At 47.3% G+C, this 22,541-nt stretch overlaps 1 long non-coding RNA gene across 1 annotated transcript; it reads left to right on the forward strand.

The window, feature by feature from the left end:
• The first annotated feature begins 863 nt into the window (after positions 1 to 863).
• Positions 864 to 17,589, forward strand: LOC139180024 (uncharacterized). The gene is made up of 2 exons (XR_011564369.1): positions 864 to 1,072; positions 17,484 to 17,589. It is a non-coding gene; the product is annotated as an uncharacterized lncRNA (long non-coding RNA).
• Positions 17,590 to 22,541: the final 4,952 nt, after the last annotated feature.

Consider the following 22,541-nt stretch of genomic DNA (forward strand, 5'->3'; position numbering starts at 1 on the left):
GGGAGGCCAGAGCCTGACCCACCTATGCACCCAACAGCTCCCTCAGGAATGAGCCATTCAGGGGCAGCCAAGCCTTGGAGCAGCAGCAACAGGAGCTCAGAGAATTGTGGGTCACCGTGCTGCTCAGAGACTCAGCTTACCCGCCTGCATGACGCTTAGTGCTGGGCAGTCTCCTCCACTAACCTAACGGTGGGATCATCCCAGAGCCTCCAGTGGCTTCAGGGCCCAAGGGGGCTGGGGCCGCTGGTCCTGAGGTCATGCTGATGGTTGTCACTTAGCAGGAGCCGAGCACTGGCATTGCTTTACCTGTGTTGTCTGTTTAGTCTCCACGCAGCCCTGCCGGGAAGGTCCTATCGTCATCTCCATTTTACAGATGAGAAGACCAAGGCCAGAGTGATGAAGCCTCTTGCCCAGAGTCACATGGCCAAGCCAGATTTTGGACTCATGTCCTTGCTGTCCCCAGACTCCTGGGGTGATGGCTCGTGCCAAGTTGAGATGAAAACCCAAGTTTGGGAGTCAACCCCAGTTTACCTCCTGCCTCTGCCACTGAATGTTTCACGCCTGAGGCCTCCGTTTCCTCATCTGGAGAATGGGAATGACACTCCCAGCCCTCTTGGCTCCTGGAGAATCAAGAGCTCCAGTGGAGGACTTCCCTGGTGGTCCAGTGGATAAGAATCCATCTGCCAATACAGGGGACACGGGTTCGATCTCTGGTTTGGGAAGCCCCCACATGCCGTGGAGCAACTGAGCCCACACTCCACAGCTACTGAGGCCTGGGCACCCTGGAGCCTGTGCTCCAAAACTAGAGAAGTCACCGCAATGAGAAACCCACACACGGCAACAGAGTAGCCTCCGCTTGCTGCAATTAGAGAAAGCGCACACGCAGCAATGAAGACCCAAAAAACAAACAAATAAATACAAATTAAAAAAAAAAAAAAGCTCTAAGGGAACAGGAGATCAGCTTGGCAACTGGGAAGGCCTGTGCCCGGGCAAGCCAGCGCTTTCACGGAAGCTTGGCAGTCTGCCTTCCCCCAAGCTTTCCTCCCGGTCAGCTGTGCCTCCACACCAGACGGTGAGCAACCTGAATCAGGGTCCAGGGGAGGGTGGGGATGAGCCCCCAGAGGGGACGTGGGAGACTGTCTCCTGCTAGAAAGCAAAGGAGGGGGAGAGGGTGGCCCCAGGGTGAGGTCATAAGTCCTACGCCGGGCGGGCTGCCAGGAGCACAGGCTCCCCAGGGCCTGGACGCCGTCCCTCCCCGGCAGGCGCTGAGTGTTGTGCCGCCGTCTCCATGGAGCCCGGCTTTACAAGGTGCCTCCATGCCCCAGAGAGGCCTGGAATATGACTGGCACCAGTGCTCTACTTTTATTGATGGAGAAACTGAGGCTTGGGAAGTTCGTGGCTCCCTAAAGATGGTGAGGCCTTGGAGCATTGATCTTGTGTCCTCAGATCTGCTCAGAATGGGGCCCTGGGCAGGTTGCCTCACTGAGTCTGGGCTTCTACTCCTTAAAACGGGAGAATGGCCCTTCCTTAGTGGACAGATTACATGAGGTGATATTGTCACACAGTAGGATCTCAGGAAATGTAACTCTTTGTCCATCTGAGGACTGCCCATTTAGATAAATACCCTGAGCATTCTCCTCATAACTCTAAGGGTCACAATACAAGTGGGAAACTGAGGCCCAGGAATTGGTCTGACTTGGCAGGGAACACGTGGTAACTTGGTGGTGGGTCTGGTTGCAGGACTCTAGAGCAGATCTCTCACTACCTCATGCTGTTTTGGGCAGAATCCTCACCAGTCAGAACACCCCAGCCTCTCTACCCAGGGCCTGGGACTTCCATTCAGATTTTGGCTTTACAGCCTCAGACAAGTCACATGCTCTCTCTGAGCCTCAGTGTCCTCAACTGAAAAATGGAAAACCATGACTCCACTGAGGTGAGGAAGACTTAAGAAATCAGATGCGGCCGTATTTGGTGACTGTGAAAAGCTACAGTGGTGGAGGGGAGGGGAAGCCTCCAATCTATCTGTTCGGCAGTTGAGTAATTCATTATACATCACTTGTTCTAAAAAGAGTTTGAAGCTGCACCAAGTAGTCATCCGTCCATCCAAGAAGGTAGGTCCACCCCCAATGTGACCTACCTTCCCATCGCTTGCAAATGTCTCTTTTCTTAATTTCTCTCTGTGCATTTAATGTGCTCTTGAAACAGACTTCCCTCCATGGAGCCCTCTTGATGGCCACTGAACATAAGCCCAGGAATAAGCACTGCTTTTAGCATCTCCCTGGGTAGGTTGATAATTAGGTAGAGAAATCTAGCCATTGCCAGAAACAGAGATAAAGTGCACCCTTGCCAGCTGATGGGCCTGGCTGCCCAAAGACAAGGCCAGCCCTCCAAGATCAAGGCATCTTCTACAGTCTAGGCTGCCACTACCCACCCACGGGCCAAGAAAGAGCCTACTTGGTCTCCCCAGCTTTCAGGCCTTGGTCATGACAACAGGAGTTTTGGGAGCCCATTCACTCTTCAGACAACCTAGAGAGAAGTAATCCAAGCTCAGAGCACCAGGGCTACTGGACCCTAAGATCACGCCTCTTTCTCTGAGTCCCGCGTCCCCCAAGTTGGCCTTCGTTGTTTTGTCCACAGGGCAGTGCCCAGCACCAGGGCAGGGTGAATGCTCAGCAGCCCATGTGACAGCAAATGCCCTGGATGAGCTCATGGGGTCACAGGATCAGAGCCAGGAGAGACCATGGGAAGTGGGGCCTGCCCAGGTCACTCTGCAATGGGGAGAGGGGTGGAGGCTGGCTGCACAGGCTTGCGAACTGCCAGCCAGGGCTCTGGGATATGCACAGCCCCTCCAAGCTGGTCAGTGTTTCCATGATCTTTTTCTTAGGGCATCTCATCTCCCAGTGACAGGGGGTTCCTCGAGGCCAGGTCATTCAAGTCTTCCTTCCACACAACGAGCACTCAGCGTGTCACACAGCACAGACGCCCAGTTTGGCTGGAGACTCACCCCTGTGGCTCTCAGGCCCCGCTGTGGGACATGGTCCCCAACTTTCGAATCCCAAAGCTTCAAGGTTTTTCTGTCAACAAGGCCCAGAGTTTCACCCAGGCCATCTCAGATGGGTGTGAAGGGAAACCAGTTCAACCTCCATTTTATAGGTAGGGGCGAGCAGGGACTTGTCACCAAGAGTAGAACCCACACCAGGACACTTCTGTCACAATTCCTTTTCCTCAAGAGAGTCAGCCCAGAGAGACTTTAGACTCAGCTGTTTCTCATTTTCCCTCTCAAGTCCCTTGGCTCATGCTGATCAATTCATCAAACTGTCTCCAAGTCTCCTCGAACTGGGCACAGGGAAATGAGATTACTCAGCCTGGTCCTAACCTTGGATGGCCTCACAGTCCGGGGCAGGAAGAGTGGGGGTGGGAGTCAGACTCATAAAAAGCCCCCAGGAGAGCCCTTGTCACGTGTGTGAACACTGCTGTGCTCACACACTCCCCCGACAGAAGCTCACTATCACCGAGGCAGCCTCTTTCATCTTTGTTCAGCTCTGACTGTGAGAAAACCCTTCCCTCAATATTCTGGAAACATTATGTAGTGAAATAAGGCAGAATATGTGGTGTGAAAATAATTTTCAAAACAATGTACTCATGTCTAGAAGGATGTACCTCCAAAGTTAAAGAGTGGCTTGTCTTTGGGAGATGCTGCTGCTGCTGCTAAGTTGCTTCAGTCATGTCTGACTCTGTGCGACCCTGTAGACGGCAGCCCACCAGGCTCCCCCATCCCTGGGATTCTCCAGGCAAGAACACTGGAGTGGGTTGCCATTTCCTTCTCCAATGCATGAAAGTGAAAAGTGAAAGTGAAGTCGCTCAGTCGTGTCCAACTCTTAGGGACCCCATGGACTACAGCCTACCAGGCTCCTCCATCCATGGGATTCTCCAGGCAAGAGTACTGGAGTGGGGTGCCATTGCCTTATCCGTTGGGAGATGAAGCTGGTGGGATTTATTGCTTCTTCATGCTTATTCCTAGTCTCTGAATTTCCTCCAACCCTTTCAGACTTTGTTGCCTAACCTGTAAAACAGGGGTAAAAATCTCTACCTTACTTGTAGATATGTAAACAGGATAAGATATATGAAAATGCTAGACACACAGTAAGCATTTAATAAATGACACCTATTGTAAAAATAAAATAAATAATAAATGACACCTTCCTGGAGGCTCAGATGAGAAAGCGTCTGCCTACAATGTGGGAGACCCGGGTTCCATCCCTGGGTCGGAAAGATCCCCTGGAGAAGGAAATGGCAACCCACTCCAGTACTCTTGCCTGGAAAATCCCATGGACAGAGCCTGATAGGCTACAGTTCATGGGGTCGCAAAGAGTTAGACACAACTGAGCAACTTCACTTTCCCTTTTCATTGCAAATACTAATTACAGAATGCTCAAATCCAAAAAGGGCTAAAGAAGACCTTAGCAAATATCAATCCCAATCCTTTCATTTTTAAAAAATATAAATATTTATTTGGCTACACTGTGTCTTAGTTGCGGCATGAGGTGTCCTGACCAGCAACCTGCACTGGGAGCTCGGAGTCTTAGCCACTCGATCACCAGGGAAGTCCTCCAATCCTCTTATTTTAAAGGTAGCGAAACGGAGGCTTGGAACTGTTGTCTGGGGGAGAAGAGAAAGAGGAGAGTGACCAGCTGACAAAGCCTGAGATGTGGCTCCTATATTCCTTCCTGGGACCAAGCAGGACTCACTGTTCTAATGATGATGTTTTAAAAAGTCTGTCCAAAATGGGTTATAAAAAAAATGTTCAATGTCAGTAGAGAAAAGTTAATCCATCAAGAAAATATAGCAATTATAAACATTGCCCCTAATGACAGAGCCCAGAATATATGAAGCAAAAACTGGAAGAATGGGTGGGAGAAACAGACAATTCATCAGTAGTAGCTGGAGACTTTAATGCCTCCACTTTCCATAGGGATAGAACCACGAGGCAGAAGATCAAGGAAATGGAAAAGTTGAACAATACTATAAACCATTAAACCTGACAAACATCTATAGAATGCTAGACGTTTTAGGAAGGGCAGTTGGGCAAAGAAATCAAATAAAAGGTATCCAATTTGGAAAAGAAGAAGTGAAACTGTATTTGCAGATGACATGATCTTGTATGTAGAAAGTCCTAAGAAATCCGCAATAAAACTATTAGAGCTAATAAATGAATCCAGCAAGGTTGCAGGATGCAAGATCAATACACAAAAATTAATTGAATTTCTACCCATCTGCAATAAACAATCCAAAATGAAACTTTGTAAAAAATTTAACAAAAGCACAAAATCTGTACTCTGAAAACTATAAAACATTGTAGAAAGAAATGAAAGACAACTTCAATAAATGGAAAGGTATCCTATGTTTTTGTTGATCAGAAGACTTAATAGTGTCAAGATGTCAATACTCCCTAAATTGATCTACAGATCCAATACAATCACTATCAGAATCCCACTGGATTCTTTCCAGAAATTGACAATCTGATCTAAACACTCTTATAGAAATTCAAGGAACCCAGGACAGTCAAAACACTCTTGAAAAAAGAAGAACAAAGCTGGAGGACTCACACTTGCTGATTTCAAAACTCATTAAAAGCTACAGTAATTGAGACACTGTGCTACTGGCATAATGAAAGACATGTAGATCAATGAGATAGAACTGAGGGTTCAGAAACAGTGCTTCACATTTTGCGGTCAATTGATCTCAGACAAGGATGACAGAACAGTTAAATGGGGAAAGAAAAGTCTCTTCAACGAAGGGTTCTGGGACAACTGGATATTCACATGCAAAAGAATAAAGTTAGACCCCTACCTCACATCATATTCAAAAATTAACTTAAAATGAGTCAAAGGCCTATATGAAAGAGTTAAGACTATAAAACTGAGAAAAAGATAATCTGAATGCCACTAAAGTGAAAAATGTTTGTGCTTTAAAGGATACAATCAAAAAAAGGAAGACAATTCACAGAATGGGAGCAAAGATTTGCAAATCATATATGTGATGAGACTTGTATCTAGAATACATAAAGAACTTTTACAACTCAATAATAAAAAGATAAATTACTTTTTAAATGGGCAAAAAGGAACTTCTCATTGGTCCATGGGTTAAGATTCCACATGTTCAATGCTCGGGATGAAGGTTCAATCACTGGCTGGTGAACTAAGATTCCACATGCTGTGCAGATGAAAAATAAAAATAAAACTGACTGTGATGATGATTGCACATATCTACAAATGCACTGAAATATTTAAAATGTACACTTAATGGCGCCACCTACAATATGTGTAATATACATCTCAATAAAGCTGTTAGGATAAAAATAAAGAATTAAAATGGACAAAAGATCTGAAACAACATTGCTCCAAAGATTTGCAAATGGCCAAAAGCACATGAAAAGATGCTCAACATCATTGGCCCCAGAGAAATGCAAATTAAAACCACAATGGAAAACCGCTTCACACCCACTAGGATGGCTGTCATCAAAAAGTCAGATAATTACACATGTTGGAGAGGATAGGAACAAATCAGAACCCTCATACAATGCTGATGGGAATGTAAGTAGCTGCTGTGGAAAACAGTCTGGCAAGCCCTTGAATAGTTAAACATAGTGTTACCATATGACCCCCAGTGCTTGGCTCACCCCAGTCTATTCTTAGATAGAATAAAAACCCAAGATAAATTAAATCATATCCACAAAAAAATCTTGTACATAAATGTGTATAGTAGCATTATTCATAATATCCCCCGAAACAATCCAAATGTCCACGACTGATGAATAAACAAAATATGTTATATACATATACTGGAATATTACTCATCCCTAAAAAGGAATAAAGTATTAATACTGCCACAACATAGGCAAACCTTGAAAAAATCCTAAATGAAAAAAGACAGTCACAAAAGACTGGGAATTGTATGATTCCTTTTATCTGAAATATCTAGAATAGGAAAATTAATAGAGACGGAAAATAGATGAGTGTTCATCCAGGAATAAGAGCTTGAGGAGGGAGGGGAAGTATCTAAAAATTAACTTAAAATGAGTCAAAGGCTTAAATGAAAGAGTTAAGACTATAAAACTGAGAAAAATAGGAATAAATCTTCATGACCTTGGATTAAGCACAGCATCAACAAGGTTTCTTAGCAGGGTGATAAAAATGTTCCAAAATTGATTATAATGATGGCTACACAACTCTGTGAATATGCTAAAAACCAATGACTTGTACACTTTAAATGGGTGAATTGTACGGCATGTAAATTATATCTCAATAAAGCCATTATTTTTGAAAAAGAGAGAGCCTGTGTGCAGAATGTGTTCTTCTAAACCTCTTAATGATGACAGAATCCATGCAGACTAATTAAGTGACTGTCTTGGCAGTAGCACCGAATGACTGATCTACTATTTTTCCCACTGGCACTGCATTTCTCATCAGAATTCAACCCTGTCCCTTGCTTGGTCAGCTATCTCACCTTCAGAGACCGAAAACTAACAGGTGAGTTATTAATTATAAAAACAACAACCCTCCTCGAGCAAAAAAAGAGAACGACAGGGAAGCATGTGCATCCCAGGTTCGTGCTACAGCAAACCTTTTAGACAAACCAAGAGAATTAAAGGCAAGGGTTGGTCTCTAAAGAAACTGCAAAGAAACACCGGGGAAAACATGGTCTTACGGACACAAGGGCTGATAGGAGGTGAGCTGGGGCCTTTTACAGTGGCGCTGGGAGCCTGGGTAGTCTTTGTCCTAACAGGCAAGCTTTCTGGCAACTCTTTTGTTCCTTCTCCAGGGGAACAGCCCATGCAAAGGCGTGGAAGGGGGAGAGAGACAGTGGGGTAAGCCAAGCACTAGGGGGCATTTACGCCAATGCAGCAGGCAGGAGTGGGGAGTGAGGAAGGCCAGAGAGCTCAGTGTGCCCAAATCATGCAGGACTATCAATCTGGCTGAGGAGTTTGGATGGTCTCGCTGGGTGACTGTAGGTGAGTCACTGACATCTCTGAGCCCAGCTGCATATTGTAAGTGCCCTCAGAGAGTGGTAGAAAGAATCCCATGAAATAACATATTGTAACAAAACTTCCAGATGTACAAGCTGGATTTATAAAAGGCAGGAGAACCTGAGATCAAATTGCCAACATCCCATTGGATCATAGAAAAGCAAGAGAGCTGCAGAAAAACATCTGCTTCATTGACTATGCTAAAGCCTTTGACTGTGTGGATCACAGCAAACTGTGGAAAATTCTTTTCTTTTTTTTTGTTATTCTTTTTTTTATTTTTTTATTTTTAAACTTTAAAATATTGTATTAGTTTTGCCAAATATCGAAATGAATCTGCCACAGGCATACCCGCGTTCCCCATTCTTTTTTTTATATAAATTTATTTATTTTAATTGGAGGCTAATTACTTAAAAAGATGAATACCAGACCACCTTACCTGCTTCCTGAGAAACCCGTACGCAGGTCAAGAAGCAACAGAACTGGACACGGAACAATGGACTGGTTGAAAATTGGGAAAGGAGTACATCAATGCTATATATCATCACTCTGCTTATTTAACCTCTATACAGAGTACATCATGAGAAATGCCAGGCTGGATGAATCACAAGCTGTAATCAAGATCACCAGGAGAAATATCAACAACCTCAGATATGCATATGATACCACTCTAATGGCAGAAAGCAAAGAAGAACTAAAGGGCCTCTTGATGAAGGTGAAAGAGGATAGTGAAAAAGCTGGCTTAAAACGCAGCATTAAAAAAAAAAACACAAAAAACTAAGATCTTGGCATTCAGTCCCATCACTTCATGGCAAATAGAAGGGGAAAAAGTGGAAGCAGTGGCAGATTTTATTTTCTTGGGCTCCAAAATCACTGCAGACAGTGACTGCAGCCATGAAATTCAGACTCTTGGTCCTTGGAAGAAAAGCTATGACAAACCTAGACAGTGTATTAAAAAATAGAGATATCACTTTGTCAACAAAAGTCCGTATAGTCAAAACTATGGTGTTTACAGTAGTCATATATGGGTATGAGAGCTGGACCATAAAGAAGGCTGAGCACCGAAGAACTGATGCTTCCAAACTGTGGTGCTGGAGAAGACTCTTGAGAGTCCCTTAGACAGCAAGGAGATCAAACCAGTCAATCCTAAAGGAAATCAATATTCATTGGAAGGCCTGATTTTGAAGCTGAAGCTCCAATACTTTGGCCACCTGATGCAAAGAGCTGACTCATAGGAAAAGACCCTGATGCTGGCAAAGATTGAAGGCAGGAGAAAAAGGGGACGACAGAGGATGAGATGGTTGAATGGCATTATCAACTCAATGAACTTGAGTTTGAGCAAACTCCGAGAGATAGTGAAGGACAGAGGAGCCTGGTGTGCTGCAGTGCATGGGGTTGCAAAGAGTCGCACATGACTGAGTGACTGAACAGCAACAACAGGATTAAGAAGGCTCTTGGAAGGAGCAAACACTGAGTAAATGTTAATGGACATAAGGAAGAAGATGTTCCTCTGGCTTCCCTAGATTCCCCGATACAGGGAAAGTGCAATGGGAGAAGGAGCCTTGATAAGGATTGATCTCATCTCCTCCTAAAACCCCATCAAGGTGACAGGACAGAAATAAGAAAGACCGTGGGAAAAGGAGCAAAGCCAGCAAAAGACGAGGCTGATGGGGCTGTGGAAACTGCAGTAGCCGAGCAGAAGCAGCTCTGCATCTGTGGGTGGGGTGCTGTGGGATGTGAACAGAGCCCCAGCAATGCTCAGGACTCAGAGGTACCAGTTATTGAAGAAGGTAGGGGCTAAGGGTGGATTAAAAAGAAGAGGGCCAGTGGAAAGTCAGTGTAGGAGTTAGACTTCCCGGTTTCCCCTTTCCCAACCCTACAGTCAGATGGCTAGTCCTCTCCCTGCCTTTCACCTCCGTCTCCCAGGAGACAAGGAGATGAAGGTTCATTCTCCAGAGACACAGAACCAGGAGGGATTCTAACCCAGGAACATCCAAGCAGCTGAGCCACTACAGGACATAAGGATGGAGAGAGTCCTCTCTGGAGTAACTGGTCTCTAGAACTCTCTCTTCAAAAAGCTGACTTGCTGCCAGATCACCCCAGTAGAGCCCACAATCAAGTGTGCCTCCATCCTGAAATCAGGTGCACAGCCTCCTTTCCATTTTTTGTTTGTTTATAGTGCCTGTAAGAATTACCAGGGACAAAACAAAAACAAACCAGAAACGCTTGAGAAAACAGATAATGCATGCAGCAGGCAAAACGGAAACAACAAGCAGGAGACCTGAAATGAAACCCTTGGCAGAAGCTGCAAAAGGTAACATTAAGGGAATTGCTAAGGGACTATGCAAAAAGGTATAGAAATAGGGAATAGGAAAAAACAAATCAGAAATCTTGAAGATCAATCCTGGGAGGAATATCTGACTAATAATAGTGCCAAAAAGAGAGAAAAGAGAAAACTAAGAAGGGAAGTTATGAAGTTTTCTTATTGTGTAAGAAACATTTTCACAATGGAAGGGTGTGAGCTTCCAATTTGAGAGCCCAGGATGAGGGAGAAACAAAAGAGCCTCACTGAGGCACATCACTTGAAAACTTCTGCAGGACGGGTGCTAAAAGGAGGAGGAAGTGGAGACTAAAAGGAGCAAGGAAGCCCCGTGCAAAGATAAGGGATCAGAACATCATCGCATTTCTTGGAGCAACACCGGAAGACAGACAGCTGTAGAGACAAGTCTCAGAAACTCTGAATGGAAACAATTTTCAACCTAGAATTCTATGCCCAGCTAAGCTAATAATCAAAGATGAGTGTGGAATAAAGATATTTTCTGGCAACTACAGAAAAAAGTATTTTCTAGGCACCATTTTCCAAAAAGCTACCGAGGACAAGCTCCACTGAACTAAGGAAATAAAGCAAGAATGAGGAAGGATTTGGATCTTGCAAACAAGGAAGCCAGTGCAGGAGAGGTCAAAGCCACGGCCAAGTGGACAGCTGCGCAGCGGGGCTAGAGGGAGCCCAGGGCTGAGCCGGGGCCTCTGACGCATTTGGCAGCTTGGACAGTGCTACGGAGAGGTGGTGTACATGGCTATCAGAGGATTTGGGAAGAATGAGCAATAGGGACATAGAGAACTAGACAAATGAGGAAACAACCCAGTTATTAGTTCCAGAAAACAGTAGAAGTATGAGCAAAGAAACTAATCAGCGTAGTACTAGGATTAGTAAATATTTACATAGTCATGATAACAAAAATCCAGAATATCTATTTAATGAAAATTTATGTGCTATAACTACTGGAAGTTTGGGGAAGTGGGGAGTGGTGAGAGCATCAGAAGAAAGCCAGGTCGTCACTGCCCCCCAGGAAGCCAACAGAAAATATCTCAAAGTGAAGAGGCGAGAAATAGCAGTTAACACATTGTACTGAAGTGTGGAAGTGAATCCAGAGAAAATAGCTTCAAGGATCTGACTGTAGCTGCCTCTGGAAAGTGGAACTGGAATTGAGGCTTCTTGAGACTAGGATAATTTGAGGATAGTTGATTTTTGTTTCCAGTCCATTGTATACGCCTTGATTTTTTTTCTTAAAACAATGTGTTTATATTACTTTGAGAAAAGTGAAAATGAAGGAGCAGTAGATATAATTAATCCTCTTGGTAGGTGAAGATACTGATGCTAAGTCTAAGGGGCATGCCCAAGACCCCAGCATGGCCAACTTAGGACAGGAGGTGGGTCCCCCACTGCCAGACAGCTCTCAGATACCAATGACTATAAGCCATGGTCACAGGAAAGATGAAAACTGGAACGTTACCATGTTGAATCTCAACCCTCTAATGCTGGAATGATTGAAAAAAGTTCAATCTATTTATGCTATGGCTGGTGAAGCCAGTTGAGTTCAGAAGAAACGTATGACCATAATTTGTATTTATTTGATCCAAAAGCTTTACTTTCGAAGAGGGGGAAATATGGGACCAGGGGAAATTCCTCTCAATAACCGTGAACTTCCAGGCCACAAAGCAGAGGAGACAATTTCCATAATATTCCACCTTATTCTATACACGTTTCTAAGCAGCCTTTGATGCCACAGTTTAGAAAGCAGCCCAGAGCCTCTTACTCTAAAACAAATCAGCTGTTCCCAGTCACCCCTTCCCACTACCAAACCCACTCCACCCCATCGCAGACTCACCCCTGCGCCTCTCAACCTGCATTCCAGATGGGGGCAGCTCAACAATAGGTGTGGGTTTGGGGGTGTCAGGGCCCCTGCCAGGACTGGGCTCACAAAGTTAATCAGCCATGGGAGCCCCCAGGCCCGCGGAAGACTTCAGAGCAAAAGGACAGCTGTAGAGTGGGTGTGTGAGACGTTAAAATTTGAAAGTCTTAGTGAGGCCTCAGGCCCCTCCAGGTAAGAGCCCGGGCCCTCCTCCCATCACAGCCTCCCCTTCTGCCAGACCTCATTCTCTCCAGTGCTGCCTCTCGCTTCCGGGCCTCTGTAGGTGCTGGTTCCTCTGTCTGGAACACTCTTCCTTTGAGCTTCCCAGGTCATGGCTCTGGTCACACTCCGCATGGCCCTGTCTTCTCTAGGTGGGAACCTGACTCTAGGCTGTGAGTCCCTCAGAGGCTGGACGGGGTGTGGTTGCTCTCTGAGCACCGTGGGCACAGTGGCCTCGCTGGGAGTGGGAGGCAATTAATGTTGCAGGAAGGAGGAAAGGAATGAACATGGGCATGCCGGGCTCAGGGACACATCCAGCCTGGCGCCCTGGACAACCTGCCTTCACCTGCAGAGTGGGGTCTCATATGGCTTTGGTTCAGAGGGTTCTGGTTTAGAACCCCTTGGGGCCACTGCAACAAAAGCAGATCGCTGGCCCCTTCTCGGGATTTCTAAACTTTGCAACCCTCGCCCCAGGGCTCAGCACTCTGTCCCACGCAGCAGCCTTATACTGGCTGATGAGTCTGTTTGCTGCCCCTAATCCTGGTCCCCGGAGGGATTCTGGCTCCTGGCTGCTCATAGAGCCTGGAAACAAACAGAGCCCAAGGCCCTGGCCAGCTGCCCCTGCTGTGGGCATTTTCAGGCAGGTGGTCTCAAAAGCATTCAGCTTCTTGTCCCTCGGTTTCCACACCAGCAGTCAGGGCTCTGACTTCCTAGAGGGGTGTGGGGGTTAGGGCAGTGTGGAAACATCCTCCTGACCAGGAATGCTCATGAAGGACTCCATGGGCAGGGGTTTGGCGGGACCGGGCACAGATCACTGCAGGGTGGAGATGGGAAGACACAGGCACTGCTGGGCCCTCTCCTGGTGGACCCACCTCCCTCCCTCCACTTCCCACACCCACCCAGTGGAGAAGGCACCACCACTGACCAATAGGAAACAGGCCCAGACAGCGTGAGCTGGGACTCGCCCAAGGTCTCTGGAAGAACTGGGCATTGAGCTGGGCCTCCCGCCTCCTCTCCAGGACGGGAGAAGCCCTACCCCATGAAAAACCTTCAAATTCTCCTTGCGGCTAATCGCCCCTTTGAAATAAATTAAACAGGCACAGGGGAGCAGTCTCTGCTGGAGCATCTGGTTGGCTTGGGTCCTGGTGCCCCCTTGTGGCCATTCCTTCAGCTTTCCCCAGCGGCACTTCGCAGCCCTGCTGCCTGAATTGGTGGTTGGAGAAGACCTGGGGTCCCAACCGACTGCAGAGGGCTATTCCGGGTGGAGGAAGGGGCGAGAGGCCTGAATGCCCTTGGATTCACCATGCAACCTTGGACAAGCTCCTGACCACAGCCAAACCAAATTGCCTGGAGAGATTAGAGCAGGTCATCCTGGAGATGTCTAACCTCCTCCTGCTCATCTCACCGGGGAGCAAGGAGGCCTAGAGATGCCGAGCAGGTGTGGCAGGGGCCCAGGGATGTGCTGGGGAGGGTGTGCCATCCTGGCACCCTCTAGAGAGGAGTCTGGCTCTGAAGAGGAGGGCTTCCAAAGCCTGGAGAACCTGCTCTCCCAACCTCTCACCCACAGCCCAGGGCCCAGGGCCTTCATCATTGTCCTCCCTCCCCAAAGCCTGACTCCTGGTTACTCCTATTGCCCCAGAACCCCCAACGCTGCCAGGACAGTCACTGGGCACCTGGGGCCCAGCTGCAGTTCACATCCAGAATTAGCGCGGCCCCAGCCTTGCCCCCGGGGCCCCTTCCCAGCCCCACACCCCTCCACCCATCCAGTGCTCACACTGAAGACCCCGCGGGCCAGTCCTGTCCAGGCGCTGGTGACAGACTCTCCCGGAGCTAACAGCAAACCTCTTTTCTCTCCTCCTTCTCAGACCCCCAGCCACAGCCCCACTTCCTGCTCCCCCAGAGTAGGGCATACTGATGGCCCTCTGTGACAATCACATGACCCTGTCTGACAGCTGGCCTCCAAACCCACAAACACCCCCATCCTCTGCCTCCTCCATTTGCAGCCTCTTTGCTCTTTTCTCATCAGCACTTAAGGTCCTCATCTTGACACATACACCGACAGAGGCCCTTCCCTCATCAACTACTTCTTATTTCTGTCCGACCCTTCAGAGCTCAGTTTTCAAAACAGCAGTTCACACTCATCTACTGTCTTTCCCTTCCTGCCTCACCATCACTCCAGAGCCCTCTTGTTCTTAAATCCACTTGACTTTCATGTGCGTTCTAAGTCACTTCAGTCGTGTCCAACTGTTTGCGACCCTATGGACTGTAGCCCGCCAGACTACATGGGATTCTCCAGGCAAGAATTCTTGGCAAGGTTGCCAAGCCCTCCTCCAGGGGATCTACCCAACCCAGAGATGGAACCTGCATCTCCTGTGTCTCCTGCACTGGCAGGCAGGTTCTTTACCACTAGTACCACCTTAGTCCACTCTTGACCCATTCAGCTCAACCAGCTGACACAGGTCCACACACTGCGTCTGCTCTCTCAGGTCTCCAGGCCTTTGCATGTGCTGTTCCCCGCACCTGGAATGCCTTTCCCTGCCTTCCTCACAGTACTAATATCCGCCTATTCTTCAGCACCAAGCCTGAGCATCACTTCCTTCGGGAAGCCTTCTCCAATGCTACAGCCTGGTCTGGCACATCCTCTAAAGGCAGTCCATAATTCCTGGACCCAGCCCCTGGTGCTCTCAACCCCAGGGAATTTCTCTTAGTTTCTCGAATATGAAAAACCTATTCCTATCTCATAACCTTTACGTGTGCTGCTTTTCTGCCAGGTCCCAATATCTGTCCATCCTGTCTCCAATTTATATCTGGAAAACTGGTGTCTCCTGCTCCAGGAACCCCCCTCTGCCTCTTTGGAGACCTCCCTGGGTTCCCAGGGCCGCAGGCTTCCTCTGTCACAGCGCTGACCCCTCTGGGTGTCACAGAATACACGCCTGCCTGCCTTCTGTAAGCATAGTTGTTCATCATTCCTGGGTACTGTTCTAAGCACTTTACGTATATTAATCTTATACCGCATAGAATAATTCCATCGTTATCCCTGTTTCACAGGTAAAGAAAACGAGGCCCTGGGTCCTTCACCCAAGGCCAGAGTCAAGCACACAATGTGCACCCGGCAGGGCTTCCCAGACCCAGAGCTGAGAACCGACGCCTCCAAATCTGGTTTAAATGGAAACCAGCCCCGAGCAGCTCCCCGCCCCCGCCAGCCCTGGATGAAGGCTCCGCATCCCCTTTCATGCTGTTTATTCTTTTGAACAAATTGTGAGTTTTATAAGACATTCAAGGCCTGCAGTGGCAAACACATGTTCCCGTAGTGAGAGTCATCAGACCTGCTGGGCAGAGGGCTGTGAGAGCAGCCATCTCAGCTTCTTCTGTCCTTGTTCTTTCAAGAGTTGTAGACACCCTTGAGCACGTATAGCCTCTCAGACCAATGGAGAGAGAAGCTGAGCTTCATCTCTGCAGCTCCCTGCCACCCCTCACCAGCATCCCCTCACACTGATGGCTTCCACACTCCGAGGAATACCCCCTGCCCACTCTGCAGCAGCTGGAGCCTGCAGGCTCCATCTTAGGAGAGGTGAAGGTACTGCTGTCATCTCGACTCAGCAGGGGAGGAAACCGAGGTTCAGAGCGGGGAGATATCTTACCCAAGGTCACGCAGGTGCTTAGTGGAGAAGCCAGGAATTAGAACTCAGGTTTTCTGGCTCCAAAGTTGGTGCTCCATCAACAGCATCATTCCTGCCTTCAAGGCCAGAAAAGTAGAAAGATTTTGTATCCCCTGTACCTGGCACATTGTCCTTGATGAATGACGTCCTGGAAAAGCCTGATGCTCTAGGAAGCAGGGGTATTGCTGTCGAGGCCTGGCTCTGTACCTTGGGAAGTCACTCATCTCCTCAGGCCTCAGATTCTTCTTCTGAAGAACAAGGGGTTTGGACCCACTGAGCTCTGCAGACTCTCATCAGTCAGTTCAGTTCAGTCACTCAGTCGTGTCCAACTCTTTGCGACCCCATGAATTGCAGCACACCAGGCCTCCCTGTCCATCACCAACTCCCGGAGTTCACTCAGACTCACGTCCATCAAGTCAGTGATGCCATCCAGCCATCTCATCCTGTCGTCCCCTTCTCCTCCTGCCCCCAATCCCTCCCAGCATCAGAGTCTTTTCAAATGAGTCAACTCTTCGCATGAGGTGGCCAAAGTACTGGAATTTCAGCTTCAGCGTCATTCCCTCCAAAGAAATCCCAGGGCTGATCTCCTTCAGAATGGACTAGTTGGATCTCCTTGCTGTCCAAGGGACTCTCAAGAGTCTTCTCCAACACCACAGGTCAAAAGCATCAATTCTTCGGCACTCAGCCTTCTTCACAGTCCAACTCTCACATCCATACATGACCACTGGAAAAAGCATAGCCCTGACTAGACGGACCTTTGTTGGCAAAGTAATGTCTCTGCTTTTGAATATGCTATCTAGGTTGGTCATAACTTTCCTTCCAAGGAGTAAGCGTCTTTTAATTTCGTGGCTGCAGTCACCATCTGCAGTGATTTTGGAGCCCCCAAAAATAAAGTCTGACACTGTTTCCACTGTTTCCCCATCTGTTTCCCATGAAGTGAAGGGACCAGATGCCATGATCTTCGTTTTCTGAATGTTGAGCTTTAAGCCAACTTTTTCACTCTCCACTTTCACTTTCATCAAGAGGCTTTTTAGTTCTTCTTCACTTTCTGCATAAGGGTGGTGTCATTTGCATATCTGAGGTTATTGATATTTCTCCCGGCAATCTTGATTCCAGCTTGTGCTTCTTCCAGCCCAGTGTTTCTCATGATGTACTCCGCGTATAAGTTAAATAAGCAGGGTGACAATATACAGCCTTGACATACTCCTTTTCCTATTTGGAACCAGTCTGTTGTTCCATGTCCAGTTCTAACTGTTGCTTGCAGACTCTCATACATCCAAGGAAATAGCACAGCTGTGTGGCCTCAGGCAGCCCTCACAACTGGCAGGTCTCACTCCCTGAATGCTGACTCTAACAGTGATAAAATGCTCTCTATCTCTTTTCTACCAGTTTTGCAGGTAACCCTCGGAAGTGTCCAAAACAATGGAGGTTGTTTTCATATCACAAGCATTCCTCAACCAGAACTTGGCTCTTCAAAATAAAGTAATCAAACAAGTGCCCCGTGGAATGTGACACTACATGAGATCAGACCCACAAAAAAAGCATTCCAGGAAGAGGAAGCAGCAGGTGCAAAGGCCCTGGGGCAGCAATGAATTTGGAGTATGAACTAAGGGGTCATGGTGGCTGGCATGAGGTGGGTGAGAGGAAGAGTGGCAGCAGGTGGGCCAACAGGCGCCTGGACAGTGATATCCATCGCAGCAATGTCCCTACAGCCAAACCTACACCCCAAGTGCCAGCAAGAGGGACAATGGGAGAAACTTGGGGTGCCACACAGGAACACCACACAGCAGGTAAAACCAACAGGCTACAGCAGCCACGACAACGTAGATGAGTGTGAAAAGAGCCCCAAAGACAGCAGCCCAAAATAACTTAAAAACCATTTAAGAAAACATATGGATGTGATGAAATAAAAAAAGGAAAGTAGTGGATGAGACACCAGGATTCAGGATGCTGGTTACAGTGGGTGGGGGAGGTGATGGCAGAACTGGGTACCAGATGGTTGGATGGATACTGTCAAGGACCTGGCTTTTGTCTGGAGCAATGGAATGATGGGTGCTGATCACATTATTATTTTTTTTTTTTGATCACATTATTAAAAACAAACAAGCACATCAAAGTGGGTTGTGCATGGACTAACGATGAATTTGTCTCATGTACCAGCCTGGGTGGTGGCCATTTGACTCAGAACCTCAGGAGTTGGGGCTTTCTTGGAAGAGCAAGGGAGCCATTGCAGGAGGGACTTGATTTGATTCATATATAAAGGTCACTCTAGTTGTTTACAGATAATGGTGTGGGGAGAAAAGGGAGGCAAGGTGTCCAGTTAGACAGCTACTGCCCTTCACCAGGCAGGAGGTGACGGTGGGGACAGGGGTTAGAGGTGACTTGAGAAAGCGGAGAGAGCTATTTTGTGACATCCAGTTTGAGATGTGGGGTCAGTTACTCTCCGTCTGCATCTCACGCAGATCCCGTCTGCACCGTGTGTCCAGCGGGGATGACCTCTGTGAACAGTATCTCCTGGACTCCTTCGCTCTCTGGCTTCCAGTAGACCAGAGGGTGGGAAGAGATAGAATTTGGGTTTGCTCCTCTAGAATGAAAGACTTGTGGTTACACCTGGTACCAACTACCCCTAAAGAAGAGGCATGGCGCTGAAGGGGCCTCAGGGTTTTGGAGGCTGCATATACTGGGAGTGCAGCTCTGACCATTTACTGAGGAAGTGGTATGCCTGCCAGTTTTAAATGGGGCCAAAGTAAGAGTGGCTCTGTATTTGGTCCAGACTATAGTACAAACTGTCTTGCCACTTGAGGCTTATGACCAAGTAGATCCAACAGGACTTGGAGTAACTGATGCAGATTGGCGTGAGGTGTGATCCTGGGCATGGCCCCCATACAGTCAGAGCACAGAACACTAAGATTTGGGGACCCATCTTGCTCTCCTCCCTTGGCAGCTCTTCCAGGCTCTGGGAGAGAATGGACCCCATGGCCAGGGGGGACACTGAAGGACTTGGTGCCCTGAGCTGCTGCTGCCTGGATGTCCTCCTGCTGCCTCCCCTCCCAGTGCCTGTCTTCTCCCCTGCTCTGTGCTCCAGAGGCTGAACTGTGCAGTGCATCAAGGGGCGCCCTGGCCCTCTGGCTCTTGACTGGGCTCAGCATAGCAGAGCCCCAGCAAGAGACTAGAGGGAGGAGAGGAGGGAGTCGGAGTGGAGTGTCCATGGGGGAGGTCCCTGCTCTTTCATAGCAGACTTCTATCTTCTCTTCTCTCCTCCCACATTCCACTAGCTGCTCTGTCCCCTCCCCACTCAGCCACGCAGGGATGCTAACCAAGCTCTCTAGGTACCACACTGTCCTTGCGGTTTCCTACTCCTTGCCAGAGCTTTTTATTCATCCCTTTATTAGACCTCCTTAAATTATCTTAATTGGAGCATGCTGTTTCTTGTGGGGACCCTGTATGATAGGTGTGTAGGCAGAATTCTAAAGTGACTTCAGGAGTCCATGTCCTGTAGATTCCTCTCCCCTTTTGTCTAAATATGATGGGATAGTCCTGTGACAATATATACAACCCAATCATAGCAGCCTGCAAAGAGATTCTCCTGTTGGCTTAGAAGAAGTAGGCTGCCATGTTGTAAGAGGCCTACATGCCTAGGACCAGAGAGTGGTCTCTTGGAGCTGAGAATAATTCCCAACCAACAGCCAAAAAGAAGATGGGGACCCCAGTCCAACACTGACTAGGAAACAAAATCTGCCAACAACCTGACTGAGCTTGTAGGAGGGCCCTGAGCCACAGGTGACATTGCAGCCCTGGCCAACACATGGGTTTCAGCCGATGAGACTCTGAGCAGAGAATCCAGTTACGCACTTAGCCAGCTTCTGACCTACAGAAACTGCAAGATAATAACCGGGCGTGGTTTGAAGCCACTGCGTTTGTAGTGATTTGTTATGCAGTCACAGGAAACAAGCGCACTGGATTTTATCCACTTCTCCAAACCACAGAGTTGAGTGTGGGGAGCAGCGTTCCCACACTCGGCACAGATGCACGCACGACAAGGACCGCAGCTGGTCCGGAGGTGTTAGTCCATCATGTGAATACGTGGCTTAGACGCCCATGGAAGCTACTGCTGGGCTCCGCCCTCTCCTTTGGAGAATTCCCTGAAGAGAAGCCACTGGGAGCCTGATTTACAGACGGGTGCGCTTGGTGGGTCACCGCCAGCCAGAGTGGGTGGGGCTGCATCATAACCCCATGCGGGGGCTGCAATGAGAAACAGTGGTGAAAGGAGATCCTTCTGTGGGTACACTATAAAACTCCTAAAGAGAAACACAGGCAGAGCACTCTCGACACAAATCACAGCAGTATCGTTTGGGGGAGGGGGCTTTCAGAGGGCAACTTTTTTTTGAATTTTTAATTTTGTATTGGAGTTGAGCCAATTAGCAATGTTGTGATAGGTGGACAGCAAAGGGACTCAGCCTTACACTTATAAGTGTGCATTTCCCCCCAAACCCTCCTCCCTTCCTGGTTGCCATATAACATTGAGCAGAGTTCCCTGTGCTATACAGTCCGGTTGGTTACCCATTTTAAATATAGCAGTGTGTACATGTCAATCCCAAACTCCCTAATGATCCCTTCCCCTCATCCTTCCCCTCTGGCAACCAGAAGTTTGTTCTCTAAGTTTGTGAGTCTGTTCCTGTTTTGTAAACAAGTACATTTTTATCATTTCTTTTTAGAGTCTGCATATAAGGGGTGTCATATGATATTTCTCCTTCTCTATCTGACTTACTTCACTCAGTATGACACTCTCTAGGCCCGTCCGTGTTACTGCAAATGGTATTAATTCATTCTTTTTAATGGCTGAGTAATATTCCATGATATGTATGTACTACATCTGCTTACCCATTCCTGTGTTGATGGACAGTTAGGTTGCTTCCATGTCCTGGCTGTTGTAAATAGTGATTCAGTGAACATTTGGGTGCTGGTGTCCTTTTGGACCACGTTTTTCTCTGGATATATTCCCAGGAGTGGGATTGCAGGGTCATATGGTAGCTCAGTTTTTAGGTTTTTAAGGAATCTCTATAGAGTTCTCCATAGTGAGAGAACTATATGAGAGTCTCCAGTGTAAACTGTACCAATTTTCATTCCCATCAACACTGTAGGAGTGTTCCCTTCCATCTACACCCTCCCTAGCATTTATTGTTCATGGAGTTTCTGATAGTAGTAATTTTGATTGGTGTGAGGTGATATCTTATTATAGTTTTGATTTGCATTTCTCTAATAATTAGCAATGTTGAACATCTTTTTATGTGCCTCTTGACCATTTGTATGTCTTCTTTGAAGAAATATCTATTTAGATCTTCTGCTCATTTTTTGTCTGGGTTGCTTGTTTTGATGATGTTAAGCGTCATGAGCTGTTTATAAATTTTGGAGACTAATCCCTTGTTGATCACATCATTTGCAAATGTTTTCTTCCAATCTGTGGGTTGTCTTTTCATTTTGTTTATTGTTTCCTTTGCTGTGCAAAAGCTTTTAAGTAGGTCCTATTTGTTTATTTTTGTTTTTATTTCCATTATTCCGGGAGGCAGATCAAAAAAGATAGAAAAAGATAACTGCTACCTGACATCCACTTCAGAGGAAGGAGGGATGGCCTGAGATATGGATCCATAGTGATTCGTGGGCAGAGGTGTACGGGTTAGCAGGCTGCTCAAGGTTTTGGAAAGAACAAGATTGGAAAACTGGTGAAAAGGAGACGAGTATGTGGCTGGCCCTCTCAAAATAGGCAGTGTGTAAAATACTCACCTCTCAGGAAGTGTGCACCAGAGGGCAGCCACTGCCCGTGAGGCTCTCAGTAACTAGCGGAACACAAGGATCCATCTTGCAGACATCAATTAATCTCTATCCCCAGTTCAGTGGGCTCATGACCAAAGCGAGCGTGGCAGCTGGTGGATTCGTCTGCTCGGGTTGCCACAACAGACCGGGTGGCTTAAACAAGAGAACCTACTGCACAGTTCTGGAGGGTGGGGAGTCCAGGATTAAGGTACCGTGCAGGCAGGTTTCATTCTGAGGCCTCTTCTCTTGGCTTGTGAACGGCGCCACCTTGCCTTGTGCCCCCTGGCCTCTTCTGTGCATGGATGGAAAGCCTTTTCCTCGGTGATTTGTAGGTGGTCTCTACATATTAGAGCAAAAATAGCCCTTTGTGACAGGTGTCACAAGCTCTTTTTTTGTTCCAGCTGGTCACTTGTTTTGACTTTTCTATCTTCTTAGTGCCATGAAGAGTTTATCATGCATTTGTCAATCCTTAATTTTATGTACTCTGAAGTTTTTGTTATAATTAGAAAGGTCTTCCCTGCAAGGCTATAAAACATCTTTCCTACATTAACCTTTAATATTTTATGATTTAATATTCTCTGGCATCTCTTCTTATAAAGACTATTTCTATAGGATCAGGGCCCCAGACATATGACC

This window comes from Bos indicus, chromosome 3 (genome assembly GCF_029378745.1).
Source record: "Bos indicus isolate NIAB-ARS_2022 breed Sahiwal x Tharparkar chromosome 3, NIAB-ARS_B.indTharparkar_mat_pri_1.0, whole genome shotgun sequence".
Classification (NCBI taxonomy): domain Eukaryota; kingdom Metazoa; phylum Chordata; class Mammalia; order Artiodactyla; family Bovidae; genus Bos; species Bos indicus.